This window comes from Delphinapterus leucas, chromosome 7 (genome assembly GCF_059928025.1).
Source record: "Delphinapterus leucas isolate spDelLeu-1000000601 "Yukka" chromosome 7, BTC_Dleu_Yukka2, whole genome shotgun sequence".
NCBI lineage: Eukaryota > Metazoa > Chordata > Mammalia > Artiodactyla > Monodontidae > Delphinapterus > Delphinapterus leucas.
The window spans coordinates 77,906,065-77,916,570 of record NC_143135.1 but is presented as its reverse complement, the minus strand read 5'-3'; positions in this window follow the sequence as shown (position 1 = coordinate 77,916,570).

Here is a 10,506-nt window from a genome sequence, read left to right as displayed (position 1 = left end):
TCATGGTCTGAAGGCTCTCCCTACCTACTCCACTCCCTCCCCCCTTTATCCTTCCTAACTCCAGGAAGGATGCCTAAGAATAAATCTCTTGCATGTCTAATCTAAAAAAAAACCAAACTCACAGAAAAAGAGATCAGATTTGTGTTTGCCAGAGGCAGTGAGTAGGGAGTGTGGGAATTGGGTGAAGGTGGTCAAAAGGTACAAATTTCCAATTATAAGATAAATAAGTGCTGGGGATGTAATGTACAACATGATGACTATAGTTAACAATGCTGTATGGTATATTTGAAAGTTGCTAACAGAGTAGATCCTAAAGTTCTCATCACAAAGGAAAAAATTTTTCATAACTAAATGAGGCGATGGACGTCAACTTATTGTGGTAATCATTTCACAATATATACGTATGTCAAGTGATTATGCTATACATCTTAAATTTATACAATGTTGTATGTCAATCATATAATACTGAAATCATATAATACTTTCAATAATACTGAAAGAAAATAAATCTCTGGCATGTCTAATCCTCTCTTAGCATCTGCTCTTTGGAGGACCCAAAGTAATACAAGCGGTGTTCTGTTTATCTATCATTGCATTTAAAACTGCCCTAAACCATCACTTAAAACAATTATTTTATTAAATCTCATGATTTTGTGGGTCAGGAATGCGGGCAAGGCTCCACAGGGTAATTCTTTTGTTTCATCAGGCAGATGGGCCGGTTTGGAGGGTCCAAGATGGGTGCACTCATATGTCTGCCACTTTGGTATAAATGGCTAGAAATCTGGGCTCAGCTGGGACTGTTAACCATATGGCCCACACATGCCTTCTCCAGCATGGAGATCTTAAGGTGGTCAGACTTCACACATGTGGCTCAGGGCTCCAAGAGCAAGTGTTCCCACAAACAAAGAGGAGCTGTAGAGCCTTTTAGACACATAGCATCACTTCTGCTATACCCTACTAGTCAAAGTAATCACAGGCCACCCAGAGTAAAGATGAGGGGGAACACCTCCCACTTTGATACAAGTGCCAAAGAATTTGCAGTCATGTTTTAAAACTGCCACATGGGGTCACCCTTCCTCTTACAAAACCATCTATCATTTAAACCAGGGGAGATTAATTCTAACTGAAAGTATACTTGCTACAATAAAAATGCTGTATGTATCAGCAGAATTAAGTTTTAGTTTGCACCCTCGTTTGCCATCACAGCCCAGATGTCAATACCCCGATGAACAAAAAGGGAATTCAGAGTGCTTTACTGTTCAGGTGTAGACCTGTAGACCATGACCCTTGTGACCACAACTGTTTCTTTGGGGGTAATTTTTTTACTTTCTGCATGTATTGAAGGCTGTCATGCAACATGACCCCTGCCCACTTATTCAGTGATCATGCTAAGTGTGTGAAAGAGTTATTCCCATTATAGCAAGCATAAGGAGGATGGTGAATTGCCCTTTGGCTTGACTCCAGCTAAACGAGAGCTGTGAGCTACTACTGCAACTTTAATTGGTGAGAAAGAAGCATGGTGTTGTGATTACCAAAGGATAATGGGTTAAATTTTAAGGAACAACAGTCTTTCATCCCTGCTTTTTTTTTTTTTTTTTGCGGTACGCGGGCCTCTCACTGTTGTGGCCTCTCCCGTTGCGGAGCACAGGCTCCGGACGCACAGGCTCAGCAGCCATGGCTCACGGGCCCAGCTGCTCCGCGGCATGTGGGATCCTCCCGGACCGGGGCACGAACCCGTGTCCCCTGCATCAGCAGGCGGACTCTCAACCACTGCGCCACCAGGGAAGCCCAATCCCTGATTTCTTTTGCTGAAGCATTTTCCTGAGGATTATAGACTTTAGGGCCAAGAACCAATGATTCTCCTTGGATATAAAGTACCCAAGTAAGGGTGGACTTGCTTTCCTAGACTTTAATAGTAATGATTGTCGTTTGTTTTATGTGCATGTGTATGGGCTAAACATTCACATGGAAGAAGCCTTGAGAACTACCTCAGCATCAGAGCAAATACATTCGACAGGCTTCTTTTTCTTGCCCCTCAAATTAGCAAATACACCTAGCCCTGAATAAAAACAAGCAACTATGTAGAAAATTTTGGGAAACTTAAATAACGAATTGGACTTCTATTCAAACTTAATACCTAATATACTTTTTTGGTTATCTATAACTAGATCATATTCAGGGATGAATCTACCTCAAAGTAAGTAGATTACAACCTCTATCTAAGGAATCATTCTGGTATAAAAACATGATTAATCTAATGTATTTTAAAACTTCTTCTCCCCCATGACATTGATAAGAAAAGTGTAGTTCTTGACAGAAAAGGCAGTCTATGAGTTAATTGTTCTGAATTAGAAGCCTAAGGATTAGCACCATCACTGGCACATAAAGATTGTCTGATAAATTTATTTGTTGAATGGTTGAATGATTGAATGAATACAGTATTTGAATTAACTTGCTCAATTAAAATTTTCATTTTAGACATCTTCTAAAAGATGATGGTATAAATCAAGAATGGTGAGGTGGAGGCTAATTTAAATTTGAAATACTTTAATGGTTTCTATTCAGCTTATTAAGGATTAATACTTAGAAGATGTTAATTATAACTTACCTAGGACAAATTTCCTTTGAACCTCATTTCTTATATGTTCATATCAGATAATTAGTCCTTTCTAGCTAAACCCTAATATTCTGGTTATATCAATATCACAAAGACTAAAGGATATCATCTTAATTACTTTCAGGCAGGGAATTTAGCTGCTTTGTTAGTATCCAGAAGAGTATGTGACAAAGAGTAGGGCACCCATTTAATATTTTCTGAATGAAGGAATTAATTAATGTATATATTAGTGGCCTGAAAAAGCATTGGCTAGAAATTGACTTTTTCCTGAATGATTCCTCCATGTGCTGGGCTTACCGGAATAATAATTGCTAACATGTAAATGCTTAGAAGAATTACTTGGAATACTGTTCCAAGCATTCTGGTGGTTGTTGAATATATTCTTTGGGTTGTCTATTGCTACATAGCAAATAAACCCCAAACTTAGTGTCTTGAAACTACTACAACCATTTTCTAATACATAATTCTGTGGCTTGACTAGGTAGTTCTGCTAGTTTTGTTTAGGGTCTCTCATAAGTCTTCAGGCAGATGGTGGTGGGGCTAGAATATCCAAGATGGCTTCATTCACATGTCTGGTGCCTTAGCAGGATGGCTGGAGAGCTGGGACCTCTCTCCCCACAAATGGTCTCTTCTGTATGCAGTGACTGAATCCCCGGACCTACTGCTTCCAAGGAGGAAGAAGTAGAAGTATCACTTCTTCCAAGTGCTACTGGTTAAAGCAGCCACAGTGCCAGTCAGCCCAGATTCAAAGAGAAGGAAAATAAACTCCATTTCTCAACGGGAGAACACAACAAAAAATTTGTAACCATCTTCAATCCACCCTACATACTTACATTCTAATCATTAGAGCAACCCTGAAAAGTAGGTATTATTTTCTCCATTTCATAAAAGAGGAAATTCTCACAGCCAATAATGGCACTTGGATTTGAAGCTATGTTTGTATATTTCCAGCCTTTTTTTTTACTGCCTCTCCAAGAAGATAACACTAAGGATACATAAAAAATAAAAACAAACAAAATTACTGTATATCTAATTCTGTGTCTGGACTTGGTCACTTGTTTTATTCTTGTCCCTGCAATTGAATCATCAATCAGAGCCTCATATTGCTTTTTGCCTCCAAAGTCTGCCCCTTCAGGTTTTCCCACCATTGTTGTCGACCAAAAAAAACAATCATTCTTTATTCAGCCTGGCATTCCTTTCTTTTCACAACACAGACAATGGTTCAGCCACCAGCGCATCACCAGTCCTCGGTTCTTTGATTGAGCCTATGCTCACCTGAGTTTACCATGAAGATTTCAGCTACAGGGTAACTTGCCCTAATAACACAATCAATTTCTCTGGTGACGTGTCCTCCGAGAATGCAAAGTAGTTTAATATTGGCCTAACAATCATAATTCTTCCCTACCCCAAAGTCCTAAAGATAGTTGATATTTTCTTCTAGCAATTTTAATCTTTCATATTTAGCACCTTACTTTTATATTCTGGAGTTTATTTTTATATTTTGCCTGAGGTAGGAATCCTTTAATTTTTTTCACATAGCGAACCAAATTTTCCTACAAAATATTTAAATAACCCAAACTCCCATGTGCATCTTTCTGAGTTCTATTCTGTTCCACAGTGCATTTGTATGTTTCTATACCAGTCCCACATTGTTTACCTAGGATGGCTGGGTAATATGTCTAAATATCTAGTAGAACGAGTCTGTCTTTTCTTTGCTTTTCTTTTTCATGATTGTCTTAATCAGGGATCAGGGAACTGCAGTCCTTGAGCCAAACCTTGCCCACTATTTTAGTAAATAAAGCATTATTAGAACACAACTACATGCATTTGCTTACATACCATCTTCGCCTGCTTTTGAGCACTACAACAGCAGAGTTGAGTAGCTGCATCCTGCCACCAAATCCTAAGATATTTAGTATCTAGCTTTTTTACAGAAAAAGTTTGCTAACTCCTGGTCTAGGTTACTCACTGACTTGAATTCTACATAAATTACAGAATCATTTTGGCAAGTTTCCCAGTTCCAAGTTCTTGATTGCAAGCAACAGAAACTGGTTCTGTCTAGTTTAATGCAAAATAAATTTATTGGAGAAGATATCAGTGAGTTCACAGAAGTTCTCAGGAAGGAGGCTATAGAAGAAGCCTCAAAAATGGGCAAGAACTAAGGGAGGCCTGGCAGTAGCAATGACAGACAAGGCTACAATGCAAGGGACACCTGGTTAAGATGCCACCATGCCACCACAATGAAAAGCCTTCTGAACTCTCCCTGCACTACTGTAACACTCACTCAAGATTCAGAGTCCTGGGAAGGAGAATTTCATGTCCAAGCTGGGATCACATACTCATGTGCTAGCTTCCAAAGAGTGAGAAGGAGTGTCTGACCCTTCTACTTCCATAGACAGAGGTAGAGTCCCGCCTTCCATCACGAGTCATTTGATGGTTCATTCAAAATATGAAAGGCGCAGCATCTCCCCAAAGGCAGCTATGACTTTGCTTGGAACTGCATTACATTTGGGGAAACTTGTTATGTCTAAATACTGCATTCTCATTCATGAAGATGATTCACCTCACTATTAATTCAACTCTTTCTTTAGGCCCTTTTGTAGAGTTTTTAAATGTTCTTCTGTAATGGTCTTGTGAGTTTTTATCCAGTAAGTCCTTGAAATTTTCCAGTTTTGATGTTGTTGTTTTGGATGATATCTTACTATCTACTATCTTCTTGATATTAATATTGCTGGTATTGAGGAAAGCTACTGATTTCGGTATACTGATCTTATAATCAGCAAACTTACTGAACTCTCTTATTACTTCTAAGAGTCTGTTGATTTTCTTTAGTCTTCTATGTAAATGATCATGACACTTGAAAATGACAATTTTATCTCTTCCCATCCAATCTTGTATTTCTCAGTGTTATTTCCTATCTTATAACATTGGCTGGAACCTCCAGCATTATGCAGAACATTGTGATAGCATATATCCTTGCATTGTTTCTAATCTTAAGGCAAATGCTTTTCAAGTTTCTCCAGGTAAAAGGATAAATACCTTTCTATCACATTAAGGAAGTTCCTTTCTACATCTATTTTAAATCATAAATAAGTATAAAACTTTAAACAATGCTTTTTCTGCATCTGCTGAAATGTATTTCCTTCTTTAATTTGTTAGTATGGGAAATTATATTAATAGATTCTTTTCACATAGAATTTTCTCCTTGCATTCCTAAAAATTAACCATAATTGGTCACAATATATTATATACTTTTTTAAATTAAATTTTATTTTTTATACAGCAGGTTCTTATTAGTCATCAATTTTATACACAACAGTGTATACATGTCAATTTCAATCGCCCAATTCAGCACACGACCATCCCCACCTACCCACAGTTTTCCCCCCTTGGTATCCATACGTTTGTTCTCTACATCTGTGTCTCAACTTCTGTCCTGCAAACCGGTTCATCTGTACCATTCTTCTAGGTTCCACATACATGCGTTAATAAACGATATCTGTTTTTTTCTTTCTGATTTACTTCACTCTGTATGACAGTTTCTAGATCCATCCATGTCTCAACAAAGGACTCAATTTCATTCCTTTTTCTGGCTGAATAATATTCCATTGTATACATGTGCCACATCTTCTTTATCCATTCGTCTGTCGATGGGCGTTTAGGTTGCTTCCATGACCTGGCTATTGTAAACAGTGCCGCAATGAACATTGGGGTTGCATGGGTCTTTTTGAATTATGCTTTTCTCTTGGTATATGCCCAGTGGTCGGATTGCTGGATCATATGGTAATTCTATTTTTAGATTTTTAAGGAACATCCATACCATCCTCCATAGTGGCTGTATCAATTTATATTCCCACCAACAGTGCAAGAGGGTTCACTTTTCTCCACACCCTCTCCAGCATCTGCGGTTTGGAGATTTACTGATGATGCCCATTCTAACTGGTGTGAGGTGATATCTCATTGTAGTTCTGACTTGCATTTCTCTAATGATTAGTGATGTTGAGCATCTTTTCAGGTGCTTCTTGGCCACCTGTATGTCTTCTTTGGAGAAATGTCTATTTAGGTCTTTAGCCCATTTTTGGGTTGGGTTGTTTGTTTCTTTAATATTGAGCTGCATGAGCTGTTTATATATTTTGGAGATTAATCCTCTGTCCGTTGGTTTGTTTACAAATCTTTTCTCCCATTCTGAGGGATGTCTTTTTGTCGTGCTTATGGTTTCCTTTGCTGTGCAACAGCACTGAAGTTTCATTGGGTGCCATTTGTTTATTTTTGTTTTTATTTCCATTACTCTAGGAAGTGGATCAAAAAAGATCTTCCTGTCATTTATGTCAAAGAGTGTTCTTCCTATGATTTCCTCTAAGAGTTTTATAGTGTCCAGTCTCACATTTAGGTCACGAATCAATTTTGAGTTTACTTTTGTGCATGGTGTCACCGAGTGTTCTAATTTCATTCTTTTACATGTAGTTGTCCAGTTTTCCCAGCATCACTTATTGAAGAGACTGTCTTTTCTCCATTGTATATCCTTGCCTCCTTTGTCATAGATTAGTTGACCATAGGTGCGTGGGTTTATCTCTGGGCCTTCTATCTTGTTCCATTGATCTATGTTTCTGTTTTTGTGCCAGTACCATATTGTCCTGATTACTGTAGCTTTGTAGTATAGTCTGAAGTCAGGGATTCTGATTCCTCCAGCTCTGTTTTCTTCCCTCAAGACTGTTTTGGCTATTAGGGGTCCTCTGTGTCTCCATACAAATTTAAAACTTTTTTGTTCTAGTTCTGTAAAAAATGCCATTGGTAATTTGATAGGGATTGCATTGAATCTGTAGATTGCTTTGGGTAGTACAGTCATTTTCACAATATTGATTCTTCCATTCCAAGAACATGGTATATCTCTCCATCTCTTGGTATCATCCTTAATTTCTTTCATCAGTGTCTTATAGTTTTCTGCATACAGGTCTTTTGTCTCCCTAGGTAGGTTTATTCCTAGGTATTTTATTCTTTTTGTTGCAATGGTAAATGGGAGTGTTTCCTTAATTTCTCTTTCAGATTTTTCATCATTAGTGTATAGGAATGCAAGAGATTTCTGTGCATTAATTTTGTATCCTGCAACTTGACCAAATTCATTTATTATCTCTAGTAGTTTTCTGGTGGCATTTTTAGGATTCTCTATGTATAGTATCATGTCATCTGCAAAGAGTGACAGTTTAACTTCTTCTTTTCCAATTTGTATTCTTTTCTTTTTTTTTTTACAGTACGCGGGCCTCTCACTGTTGTGGCCTCTCCCGTTACGGAGCACAGGCTCTGGACGCACAGGTTCAGCAACCATAGCTCACGGGCCCAGCCGCTCCGCAGCATGTGGGGTCTTCCCGGACCAGGGCACAAACCCGCGTCCCCTGCATTGGCAGGGGGACTCTCAGCCACTGCGCCACCAGAGAAGCCGTGTATTCTTTTATTCCTTTTTCTTCTCTGCTTGCCATGGCTAGAACTTCCAAAACTATGTTTAATAATAGTGGTCAGAGTGGACATCCTTGTCTTGTTCCTAGTCTTAGAGGAAATGCTTTCAGTTTTTCACCATTGAGAATGATGTTTGTTGTGGGTTTGTTGTATATGGCCTTTATTATGTTGAGGTAGGTACCCTCTATGCCCACTTTCTGGAGAGTTTTTATGATAAATGTGTGTTGAATTTTGTGAAAACCTTTTTCTGCACCTATTGAGATGATCATATGGTTTTTATTCTTCAATTTGTTAATATGGTATATCACACTGATTGATTTGCATACATTGAAGAATCCTTGTATCCCTGGGATAAATCCCACTTGATCATGGTGTATGATACTTTTAATGTGTTGTTGGATTCTGTTTGCTAGTATTTTGTTGAGGATTTTTGCATCTATATTCATCAGTGATATTGGTCTGTAATTTTCTTCTTTTGTAGTGTCTTTGTGTGGTTTGGTATCAGGGTGATGGTGCCCTCGTAGAATGAGTTTGGGAGTGTTCCTTCCTCTGCAATTTTGTGGAAGAGTTTGAGAAGGGTGGGTGTTACCTCTTCTCTAAATGTTTGATAGAATTCACCTGTGAAGCCATTGGTCCTGGGCTTTTGTTTGTTGAAAGATTTTGAATCACAGTTTCAATTTCATTACTTGTGATTGGTCTGTTCATATTTTCTATTTCTTCGTGGTTCAGTCTTGGAAGATTATACTTTTTTAAGAATTTGTCTGTTTCTTCCAGGTTGTCCATTATATTGGCATAGAGCTGCTTGTAGTAGTCTCTTAGGATGCTTTGTATTTCTGCGGTGTCTGTTATAACTTCTCCTTATTCATTTCTAATTTTATTGAGTTGAGTCCTCTCTCTCTTTTTCTTTATGAGTCCGGCTAATGGTTTATCAATTTTGTTTATCTTCTCAAAGAACCAGCTTTTAGTTTTATTGATCTTTGCTATTGTTTTCTTTGTTTCTATTTCATTTATTTCTGCTCTGATCTTTATGATTTCATTCCTTCTGCTAACTTTGGGTTTTGTTTGTTCTTCTTTCTCTAGCTCCTTTAGGTGTAAGGTTAGATTTTTTTTTGAAATTTTCCTTGTTTCTTGAGGTAGGCTTGTATAGCTATAAACTTCCCTCTTAGAACTACTTTTGCTACATCCCATAGGTCTTGGATCATTGTGTTTTCATTGTCATTTGTCTCTAGGTATTTTCTGATTTCCTATTTGATTTCTTCAGTGATCTCTTGGTTATTTAGTAACGTATTGTTTAGCCTCGATGTGTTTGTGTTTTTTATGTTTTTTTCCCTGTAATTCATTTTTAATCTCATAGCGTTGTGGTCAGAAAAGATGCTTGATATGGTTTCAATTTTCTAAAATTTACTGAGGCTTGATTTGTGACCCGAGATGTGATCTAACCTGGAGAATGTTTCATGAGCACTTGAGAAGAAAGTGTAACCTGCTGTTTTGGGATGGAATGTCCTATAAATATCATTTAAATCTATCAGGTCTATTGTGTCATTTAAAGCTTGTTTCCTTATTTATTTTTATTTTGGATGATCTTTCCATTGGTGTAAGTGAGGTGTTAAAGTCCCCCACTATTATTGTGTTACCATCAATTTCTTCTTTTATAGCTGTTAGCAGTTGCCGTATGTATTGAGGTGCTCCTATGTTGGGTGCATATATATTTATAATTGTTATATCTTCTTCTTGGGTTGATCCCTTGATCATTATGTAGTGTCCTTCCTTGTCTCTTGTAACATTCTTTATTTTAAAATCTATTTTATCTGACATGAGTATAGCTACTCCAGCTTTCTTTTGATTTCCATTTGCATAGAATATCTTTTCCCATCCCCTCAGTTTCAGTCTGTATGTGTCTCTAGGTCTGAAGTGGGTCTCTTGTAGACAGCATATATATGGGTCTTGTTTTTGTATCCATTCAGCGAGCCTGTGTCTTTTGGTTGGAGCATTTACTCCATTCACATTTAAGGTAATTATCGATATGTATGTTCCTATGACCATTTTCTTAATTGTTTTGGGTTTGTTTTTGTAGGTCCTTTTCTTCTCCTGTGTTTCCCACTTAGAGAAGTTCCTTTAGCATTTGTTGTAGAGCTGGTTTGGTGGTGCTGAATTCTCTTAGCTTTTGCTTGTAGTAAAGCTTTTGATTTCTCCTTCAAATCTGAATGAGATCCTTGCTGGGTAGAGTAATCTTGGTTGTAGGTTCTTCCCTTTCATCACTTTAAGTATATCATGACACTCCCTTCTGGCTTGTAGGGTTTCTGCTGAGAAATCAGCTGTTAACCTTATGGTAGTTCCCCTGTATGTTATTTTTCCCTTGCTGCTTTCAGTAATTTTTCTTTGTCTTTAATATTTGCAAATTTGATTACTACATGCCTCGGTGTGTTTCTCCTTGGGTT